At 50.6% G+C, this 11,030-nt stretch overlaps 1 long non-coding RNA gene across 1 annotated transcript; it reads left to right on the top strand.

The window, feature by feature from the left end:
* Positions 1 to 22: 22 nt before the first annotated feature.
* On the top strand, positions 23 to 5,424 carry LOC147650469 (uncharacterized). The gene is made up of 6 exons (XR_015276234.1): positions 23 to 1,405; positions 1,500 to 1,733; positions 2,025 to 2,163; positions 2,263 to 4,544; positions 4,639 to 4,872; positions 5,164 to 5,424. It is a non-coding gene; the product is annotated as an uncharacterized LOC147650469 (long non-coding RNA).
* Positions 5,425 to 11,030: the final 5,606 nt, after the last annotated feature.

Genomic DNA, 11,030 nt, shown 5'->3' with positions numbered 1-11,030 from the left:
TTGCATGGAGAGGGGCCACAGTCCTGCAAGAGTCTTTCAGCAGAGCAAACAGCAGCCTGGAGGGTGGGCAGTGCTGCATCTGGACCACTGCATGCTCATCCTTCACCACAATGCAGAGCTGCCATGGATCACTTTTTCCATTTGTCCTGTTGGATATGTTTTGGAGAAGTTGTTCTAGGTGGCTTTGGATGGTGATCCAAGTAGGAAGCAGCCATTCGCCTGCTGTGATATCCTTACAACTAGTCCTAACTTCTCATTGCCTTTGGTTTGATTGGGGGTGTTTTATCTGTTTGTTTGATTGGTTTCTTTGGGTTGGTTTCTTTGTGTTTTTCTCTCTTTTGCTTGGAGTTTCTTTTCCTTTTTTAGAAATGACTGGTGAAGTTTGCACAACCAATCTCCAGAAAACGTAAAGCAGGCTTGACTTTCCAGAAATTGCTTTTGGCTGGCTTTAGCTGCATTCCCCAGGATCACGATCAGCAGTAGATATTTGCAGGTTTTGCTCTGCATCCTCAGCCTGCCCAGGTGTTGTTCAGTGTTTCAGCAGTGGAGAAGACGATGGATATTTTGCTAAACCTCCTTTCAAACAACAAAACTTGGGTTAGCACGACAGAAAAGAAGAAAAGAAAATCTTCGCCAGTTAGAACAGAGCCAGAGTCCCACCATTTCCCCCTCCACTTTTCTTTCTTTTCTACATTTAGAGGTAAAGCTTCCATCTCCAAAAGCTTCCATCTCTCACTTCCTGATGTAGCCATTTGCTACCCTTTAGCCTTGACTGCCACGCATCGGACTGCTGTCCGTGTGGGGCTGGGGATGCTCAGCCTGGAAAGAGAAGGGGGCTGGCGAGGCCTCCCTGCAGCTCTAGGAAAGATGGGCACAGAGAGGAGAAGCCTTTCAACTGCAGGAGTGAGCTTGAAGTTGGATCTAATGAAGCTGCTCTTTTCCACTCCGGCTGCTGGGCCACTGGCCCGGGCTGTGCACAGAGGCTGGGGATGCTCCATCCTTGGCAACATCCAAGGCCAGCTGGGAGCGGGGCTCTGAGCAACCTATTCTGGGCGAAGATTGCTCCGCTTGGAACAAGATGGTCTTTAGGGTCCCTTCCAAGCCCAAGCACCCAGGGATTCCATCATTCATTCTACGGTCTCCGTTGTCCACTTCAGCCTGGGCCTGAACTCCTGGCGGTGATGTCACAGTGCACGCTCCAGCTAGAACTTCCAGCATCCAGCAACGGCCACAACACAACCCTTGGCTCCTTGTGCCAGCACGCTCTTCATTCACCCTGCTCCAAGCCTACCCCTGTCACCTTGTTGCCACCTGCTCCCTGATTCCCCCAGCAGTCCCCAAAGCTCCCCATCGCTTGGATTTTGCTCTCCATCCCTGCAGGATGTCTGCATTTGTTCCAAAAGAGGTATGGGACTATTCCACGGAGGCGGACACCCCGCAGCTGCCTGGCTGGGCTGGAGCTCTGTGGGACAGGCTGGGAAATTTTGCTACCTCTGCAGGCTGGCACAGACGGAGAGGAGGAGACGGACGTCGATACACAGACTGATAGAGAAGAAGCCATGGAAGTGGACGGAGAGGATACTGGAGAGGAAGAGATGGATGTGGATATGTACGAGACAGAGGAAGAGATGGAGGTGGAAACGAAAGATTATATTGAAGAGATGGATATTGATCTAAAAGACAAGGAGGAAGACATGGTCTTGGGATGAAGACCGATGCCAGCAGCAGAACAGGCAGGTGCTCCCCACAGGCAGAGTGGGGCCCCTGCTGCCAGCCTGGGGCCGGGCTGGGCACTCCCTGCTCAGGGACACGCTAGCCCATGCACTGGATTCTGCTGGCCATCCCTGGCCTGGCCTGGGCTTGCTGTGGGCCACACAAGCCCTGTTCCAGTGCCTGGGCCACAGCCCCCAGCCAGGCTCCCTTCTGGCAGCAGAGTCCCACTGGGCCAGTGTCCCAGCCCGGCAGCACATGGAACACCCTTCCGTGCCTGACTGCACTGACCGTGCTACTTGTTTTTCTTCCAGGACTTAGGGACATCACAGACACAGATGCCACCCTGCTGTACATACGTTTTACAGTTGTTGTGTTCAGGATAGAGGTTTTAGAGTTTGTTTAAGTTGCCTGTAAATACGTTTCATAGAGTTTTGTTAGAGCTGTTCTCAGGTAAATAGGTTCTATAGTTTGTTGTTGTTGTTGTTGTTACCAATATTCTTACAGTGTAAATATGTGGTGTAGTTCATTCTTGTTCCTTTTCTTCTACAGATAAACAGTCTTTGATTTTCACACCCCAGTTCTCTTTGCATTTTCTTCGGGCACATTTGCAAAGCTGTGGGTTGTTTCGGGAACAACGTTTGCAGGATTCTAAAAAGAGTATCAAAACCGCTCTGCCACACTCTCAGCTGCTGCTGCTGCCCCAAAAAGCACTGGCTGGCTTTGCTCACACAATCACAGTTGTGGTGGCATTTCTACCACACCACAGGACAGCGATGTTTTCCCTCTTCTCCTGGAAATACCTACAGCACTTGTGGGTTGCAAGGCAAACATGAGCCTCTTTTAGTGGCCCTTGAAATTGGACATGTGAAATGAGGCACACAAAGCCACAGGCCAGCTGAACCTGGCATCTCTGAATGGGTCTTTACATTCTTCCCAGGAAGATGAATGGCAATCACTATTTTGGCAGGGAGGAAAGTGCATCAGCTAGCAATTTGCTGTAGAAAATGTGCTTTCTGCTCCTCTCACAGCCAAAACTCCTACCCATTTCTTGGAAGTCCTTCTTAGATAAGGACCGTGTTCAACTGAGTGACAGTGAAGCCAAATGGCAATGCCGCAATCAATTGTCCTGTACACAATCTCCTTCATCCACGTGGAAGGTTACTCACGGGCACACAAGAGGACGGAAGAAACCCAAATGCATCGTTGGACATAATAAAGTCAGACGTGTTGAGGGATGAAGAAATCTTGCAGAGATATGGAAAGCTGCCCTGAAAACCCAGTTCGGGGAGAGCCTGAGCTCTTTTGTGCTTCTAGGCCTGAAGATGCTCAGCACCTTTCCCAGAGGCTCAGCAGGCAGTAGGATTGTGCCTGAATCTGGCTCTGGAAATGCCAGTGCCTCAACTGAGAGCTGTGGCAATGATTTCCATTGCATGGAGAGGGGCCACAGTCCTGCAAGAGTCTTTCAGCAGAGCAAACAGCAGCCTGGAGGGTGGGCAGTGCTGCATCTGGACCACTGCATGCTCATCCTTCACCACAATGCAGAGCTGCCATGGATCACTTTTTCCATTTCTCCTGTTGGATACGTTTTGGAGAAGTTGTTCTAGGTGGCTTTGGATGGTGATCCAAGTAGGAAGCAGCCATTCGCCTGCTGTGATATCCTTACAACTAGTCCTAACTTCTCATTGCCTTTGGTTTGATTGGGGGTGTTTTATCTGTTTGTTTGATTGGTTTCTTTGGGTTGGTTTCTTTGTGTTTTTCTCTGTTTTGCTTGGAGTTTCTTTTCCTTTTTTAGAAATGACTGGTGAAGTTGGCACAACCAAACTCCAGAACACGTAGAGCAGGCTTGACTTTCCAGAAATTGCTTTTGGCTGGCTTTAGCTGCATTCCCCAGGATCACGATCAGCAGTAGATATTTGCAGGTTTTGCTCTGCATCCTCAGCCTGCCCAGGTGTTGTTCAGTGTTTCAGCAGTGGAGAAGACGATGGATATTTTGCTAAACCTCCTTTCAAACAACAAAACTTGGGTTAGCACGACAGAAAAGAAGAAAAGAAAATCTTCGCCAGTTAGAACAGAGCCAGAGTCCCACCATTTCCCCCTCCACTTCTCTTTCTTTTCTACATTTAGAGGTAAAGCTTCCATCTCCAAAAGCTTCCATCTCTCACTTCCTGATGTAGCCATTTGCTACCCTTTAGCCTTGACTGCCACGCATCGGACTGCTGTCCGTGTGGGGCTGGGGATGCTCAGCCTGGAAAGAGAAGGGGGCTGGCGAGGCCTCCCTGCAGCTCTAGGAAAGATGGGCACAGAGAGGAGAAGCCTTTCAACTGCAGGAGTGAGCTTGAAGTTGGATCTAATGAAGCTGCTCTTTTCCACTCCGGCTGCTGGGCCACTGGCCCGGGCTGTGCACAGAGGCTGGGGATGCTCCATCCTTGGCAACATCCAAGGCCAGCTGGGAGCGGGGCTCTGAGCAACCTATTCTGGGCGAAGATCGCTCCGCTTGGAACAAGATGGTCTTTAGGGTCCCTTCCAAGCCCAAGCACCCAGGGATTCCATCATTCATTCTACGGTCTCCGTTGTCCACTTCAGCCTGGGCCTGAACTCCTGGCGGTGATGTCACAGTGTACGCTCCAGCTAGAACTTCCAGCATCCAGCAACGGCCACAACACAACCCTTGGCTCCTTGTGCCAGCACGCTCTTCATTCACCCTGCTCCAAGCCTACCCCTGTCACCTTGTTGCCACCTGCTCCCTGATTCCCCCAGCAGTCCCCAAAGCTCCCCATCGCTTGGATTTTGCTCTCCATCCCTGCAGGATGTCTGCATTTGTTCCAAAAGAGGTATGGTACTATTCCACGGAGGCGGACACCCCGCAGCTGCCTGGCTGGGCTGGAGCTCTGTGGGACAGGCTGGGAAATTTTGCTACCTCTGCAGGCTGGCACAGACGGAGAGGAGGAGACGGACGTCGATACACAGACTGATAGAGAAGAAGCCATGGAAGTGGACGGAGAGGATACTGGAGAGAAAGAGATGGATGTGGATATGTACGAGACAGAGGAAGAGATGGAGGTGGAAACGAAAGATTATATTGAAGAGATGGATATTGATCTAAAAGACAAGGAGGAAGACATGGTCTTGGGATGAAGACCGATGCCAGCAGCAGAACAGGCAGGTGCTCCCCACAGGCAGAGTGGGGCCCCTGCTGCCAGCCTGGGGCCGGGCTGGGCACTCCCTGCTCAGGGACACGCTAGCCCATGCACTGGATTCTGCTGGCCATCCCTGGCCTGGCCTGGGCTTGCTGTGGGCCACACAAGCCCTGTTCCAGTGCCTGGGCCACAGCCCCCAGCCAGGCTCCCTTCTGGCAGCAGAGTCCCACTGGGCCAGTGTCCCAGCCCGGCAGCACATGGAACACCCTTCCGTGCCTGACTGCACTGACCGTGCTACTTGTTTTTCTTCCAGGACTTAGGGACATCACAGACACAGATGCCACCCTGCTGTACATACGTTTTACAGTTGTTGTGTTCAGGATAGAGGTTTTAGAGTTTGTTTAAGTTGCCTGTAAATACGTTTCATAGAGTTTTGTTAGAGCTGTTTTCAGGTAAATAGGTTCTATAGTTTGTTGTTGTTGTTGTTGTTACCAATATTCTTACAGTGTAAATATGTGGTGTAGTTCATTCTTGTTCCTTTTCTTCTACAGATAAACAGTCTTTGATTTTCACACCCCAGTTCTCTTTGCATTTTCTTCGGGCACATTTGCAAAGCTGTGGGTTGTTTCGGGAACAACGTTTGCAGGATTCTAAAAAGAGTATCAAAACCGCTCTGCCACACTCTCAGCTGCTGCTGCTGCCCCAAAAAGCACTGGCTGGCTTTGCTCACACAATCACAGTTGTTGTGGCATTTCTACCACACCACAGGACAGCGATGTTTTCCCTCTTCTCCTGGAAATACCTACAGCACTTGTGGGTTGCAAGGCAAACATGAGCCTCTTTTAGTGGCCCTTGAAATTGGACATGTGAAATGAGGCACACTAAGCCACAGGCCAGCTGAACCTGGCATCTCTGAATGGGTCTTTACATTCTTCCCAGGAAGATGAATGGCAATCACTATTTTGGCAGGGAGGAAAGTGCATCAGCTAGCAATTTGCTGTAGAAAATGTGCTTTCTGCTCCTCTCACAGCCAAAACTCCTACCCATTTCTTGGAAGTCCTTCTTAGATAAGGACCGTGTTCAACTGAGTGACAGTGAAGCCAAATGGCAATGCCGCAATCAATTGTCCTGTACACAATCTCCTTCATCCACGTGGAAGGTTACCCACGGGCACACAAGAGGACGGAAGAAACCCAAATGCATCGTTGGACATAATAAAGTCAGACGTGTTGAGGGATGAAGAAATCTTGCAGAGATATGGAAAGCTGCCCTGAAAACCCAGTTCGGGGAGAGCCTGAGCTCTTTTGTGCTTCTAGGCCTGAAGATGCTCAGCACCTTTCCCAGAGGCTCAGCAGGCAGTAGGATTGTGCCTGAATCTGGCTCTGGAAATGCCAGTGCCTCAACTGAGAGCTGTGGCAATGATTTCCATTGCATGGAGAGGGGCCACAGTCCTGCAAGAGTCTTTCAGCAGAGCAAACAGCAGCCTGGAGGGTGGGCAGTGCTGCATCTGTACCACTGCATGCTCATCCTTCACCACAATGCAGAGCTGCCATGGATCACTTTTTCCATTTGTCCTGTTGGATATGTTTTGGAGAAGTTGTTCTAGGTGGCTTTGGATGGTGATCCAAGTAGGAAGCAGCCATTCGCCTGCTGTGATATCCTTACAACTAGTCCTAACTTCTCATTGCCTTTGGTTTGATTGGGGGTGTTTTATCTGTTTGTTTGATTGGTTTCTTTGGGTTGGTTTCTTTGTGTTTTTCTCTCTTTTGCTTGGAGTTTCTTTTCCTTTTTTAGAAATGACTGGTGAAGTTTGCACAAGCAAACTCCAGAAAACGTAAAGCAGGCTTGACTTTCCAGAAATTGCTTTTGGCTGGCTTTAGCTGCATTCCCCAGGATCACGATCAGCAGTAGATATTTGCAGGTTTTGCTCTGCATCCTCAGCCTGCCCAGATGTTGTTCAGTGTTTCAGCAGTGGAGAAGACGATGGATATTTTGCTAAACCTCCTTTCAAACAACAAAACTTGGGTTAGCACGACAGAAAAGAAGAAAAGAAAATCTTCGCCAGTTAGAACAGAGCCAGAGTCCCACCATTTCCCCCTCCACTTTTCTTTCTTTTCTACATTTAGAGGTAAAGCTTCCATCTCCAAAAGCTTCCATCTCTCACTTCCTGATGTAGCCATTTGCTACCCTTTAGCCTTGACTGCCACGCTTCGGACTGCTGTCCGTGTGGGGCTGGGGATGCTCAGCCTGGAAAGAGAAGGGGGCTGGCGAGGCCTCCCTGCAGCTCTAGGAAAGATGGGCACAGAGAGGAGAAGCCTTTCAACTGCAGGAGTGAGCTTGAAGTTGGATCTAATGAAGCTGCTCTTTTCCACTCCGGCTGCTGGGCCACTGGCCCGGGCTGTGCACAGAGGCTGGGGATGCTCCATCCTTGGCAACATCCAAGGCCAGCTGGGAGCGGGGCTCTGAGCAACCTATTCTGGGCGAAGATTGCTCCGCTTGGAACAAGATGGTCTTTAGGGTCCCTTCCAAGCCCAAGCACCCAGGGATTCCATCATTCATTCTACGGTCTCCGTTGTCCACTTCAGCCTGGGCCTGAACTCCTGGCGGTGATGTCACAGTGCACGCTCCAGCTAGAACTTCCAGCATCCAGCAACGGCCACAACACAACCCTTGGCTCCTTGTGCCAGCACGCTCTTCATTCACCCTGCTCCAAGCCTACCCCTGTCACCTTGTTGCCACCTGCTCCCTGATTCCCCCAGCAGTCCCCAAAGCTCCCCATCGCTTGGATTTTGCTCTCCATCCCTGCAGGATGTCTGCATTTGTTCCAAAAGAGGTATGGGACTATTCCACGGAGGCGGACACCCCGCAGCTGCCTGGCTGGGCTGGAGCTCTGTGGGACAGGCTGGGAAATTTTGCTACCTCTGCAGGCTGGCACAGACGGAGAGGAGGAGACGGACGTCGATACACAGACTGATAGAGAAGAAGCCATGGAAGTGGACGGAGAGGATACTGGAGAGGAAGAGATGGATGTGGATATGTACGAGACAGAGGAAGAGATGGAGGTGGAAACGAAAGATTATATTGAAGAGATGGATATTGATCTAAAAGACAAGGAGGAAGACATGGTCTTGGGATGAAGACCGATGCCAGCAGCAGAACAGGCAGGTGCTCCCCACAGGCAGAGTGGGGCCCCTGCTGCCAGCCTGGGGCCAGGCTGGGCACTTCCTGCTCAGGGACACGCTAGCCCATGCACTGCATTCTGCTGGCCATCCCTGGCCTGGCCTGGGCTTGCTGTGGGCCACACAAGCCCTGTTCCAGTGCCTGGGCCACAGCCCCCAGCCAGGCTCCCTTCTGGCAGCAGAGTCCCACTGGGCCAGTGTCCCAGCCCGGCAGCACATGGAACACCCTTCCGTGCCTGACTGCACTGACCGTGCTACTTGTTTTTCTTCCAGGACTTAGGGACATCACAGACACAGATGCCACCCTGCTGTACATACGTTTTACAGTTGTTGTGTTCAGGATAGAGGTTTTAGAGTTTGTTTAAGTTGCCTGTAAATACGTTTCATAGAGTTTTGTTAGAGCTGTTCTCAGGTAAATAGGTTCTATAGTTTGTTGTTGTTGTTGTTGTTACCAATATTCTTACAGTGTAAATATGTGGTGTAGTTCATTCTTGTTCCTTTTCTTCTACAGATAAACAGTCTTTGATTTTCACACCCCAGTTCTCTTTGCATTTTCTTCGGGCACATTTGCAAAGCTGTGGGTTGTTTCGGGAACAACGTTTGCAGGATTCTAAAAAGAGTATCAAAACCGCTCTGCCACACTCTCAGCTGCTGCTGCTGCCCCAAAAAGCACTGGCTGGCTTTGCTCACACAATCACAGTTGTGGTGGCATTTCTACCACACCACAGGACAGCGATGTTTTCCCTCTTCTCCTGGAAATACCTACAGCACTTGTGGGTTGCAAGGCAAACATGAGCCTCTTTTAGTGGCCCTTGAAATTGGACATGTGAAATGAGGCACACAAAGCCACAGGCCAGCTGAACCTGGCATCTCTGAATGGGTCTTTACATTCTTCCCAGGAAGATGAATGGCAATCACTATTTTGGCAGGGAGGAAAGTGCATCAGCTAGCAATTTGCTGTAGAAAATGTGCTTTCTGCTCCTCTCACAGCCAAAACTCCTACCCATTTCTTGGAAGTCCTTCTTAGATAAGGACCGTGTTCAACTGAGTGACAGTGAAGCCAAATGGCAATGCCGCAATCAATTGTCCTGTACACAATCTCCTTCATCCACGTGGAAGGTTACTCACGGGCACACAAGAGGACGGAAGAAACCCAAATGCATCGTTGGACATAATAAAGTCAGACGTGTTGAGGGATGAAGAAATCTTGCAGAGATATGGAAAGCTGCCCTGAAAACCCAGTTCGGGGAGAGCCTGAGCTCTTTTGTGCTTCTAGGCCTGAAGATGCTCAGCACCTTTCCCAGAGGCTCAGCAGGCAGTAGGACTGTGCCTGAATCTGGCTCTGGAAATGCCAGTGCCTCAACTGAGAGCTGTGGCAATGATTTCCATTGCATGGAGAGGGGCCACAGTCCTGCAAGAGTCTTTCAGCAGAGCAAACAGCAGCCTGGAGGGTGGGCAGTGCTGCATCTGGACCACTGCATGCTCATCCTTCACCACAATGCAGAGCTGCCATGGATCACTTTTTCCATTTCTCCTGTTGGATACGTTTTGGAGAAGTTGTTCTAGGTGGCTTTGGATGGTGATCCAAGTAGGAAGCAGCCATTCGCCTGCTGTGATATCCTTACAACTAGTCCTAACTTCTCATTGCCTTTGGTTTGATTGGGGGTGTTTTATCTGTTTGTTTGATTGGTTTCTTTGGGTTGGTTTCTTTGTGTTTTTCTCTGTTTTGCTTGGAGTTTCTTTTCCTTTTTTAGAAATGACTGGTGACGTTTGCACAACCAATCTCCAGAAAACGTAAAGCAGGCTTGACTTTCCAGAAATTGCTTTTGGCTGGCTTTAGCTGCATTCCCCAGGATCACGATCAGCAGTAGATATTTGCAGGTTTTGCTCTGCATCCTCAGCCTGCCCAGGTGTTGTTCAGTGTTTCAGCAGTGGAGAAGACGATGGATATTTTGCTAAACCTCCTTTCAAACAACAAAACTTGGGTTAGCACGACAGAAAAGAAGAAAAGAAAATCTTCGCCAGTTAGAACAGAGCCAGAGTCCCACCATTTCCCCCTCCACTTTTCTTTCTTTTCTACATTTAGAGGTAAAGCTTCCATCTCCAAAAGCTTCCATCTCTCACTTCCTGATGTAGCCATTTGCTACCCTTTAGCCTTGACTGCCACGCATCGGACTGCTGTCCGTGTGGGGCTGGGGATGCTCAGCCTGGAAAGAGAAGGGGGCTGGCGAGGCCTCCCTGCAGCTCTAGGAAAGATGGGCACAGACAGGAGAAGCCTTTCAACTGCAGGAGTGAGCTTGAAGTTGGATCTAATGAAGCTGCTCTTTTCCACTCCGGCTGCTGGGCCACTGGCCCGGGCTGTGCACAGAGGCTGGGGATGCTCCATCCTTGGCAACATCCAAGGCCAGCTGGGAGCGGGGCTCTGAGCAACCTATTCTGGGCGAAGATCGCTCCGCTTGGAACAAGATGGTCTTTAGGGTCCCTTCCAAGCCCAAGCACCCAGGGATTCCATCATTCATTCTACGGTCTCCGTTGTCCACTTCAGCCTGGGCCTGAACTCCTGGCGGTGATGTCACAGTGCACGCTCCAGCTAGAACTTCCAGCATCCAGCAACGGCCACAACACAACCCTTGGCTCCTTGTGCCAGCACGCTCTTCATTCACCCTGCTCCAAGCCTACCCCTGTCACCTTGTTGCCACCTGCTCCCTGATTCCCCCAGCAGTCCCCAAAGCTCCCCATCGCTTGGATTTTGCTCTCCATCCCTGCAGGATGTCTGCATTTGTTCCAAAAGAGGTATGGGACTATTCCACGGAGGCGGACACCCCGCAGCTGCCTGGCTGGGCTGGAGCTCTGTGGGACAGGCTGGGAAATTTTGCTACCTCTGCAGGCTGGCACAGACGGAGAGGAGGAGACGGACGTCGATACACAGACTGATAGATAAGAAGCCATGGAAGTGGACGGAGAGGATACTGGAGAGGAAGACATGGATGTGGATATGTAC

Source organism: Cyanistes caeruleus, chromosome 14 (genome assembly GCF_971803275.1).
Source record: "Cyanistes caeruleus chromosome 14, bCyaCae1.hap1.1, whole genome shotgun sequence".
Taxonomy (NCBI): domain Eukaryota; kingdom Metazoa; phylum Chordata; class Aves; order Passeriformes; family Paridae; genus Cyanistes; species Cyanistes caeruleus.
This window is presented reverse-complemented; position numbering and strand designations above follow the sequence as displayed.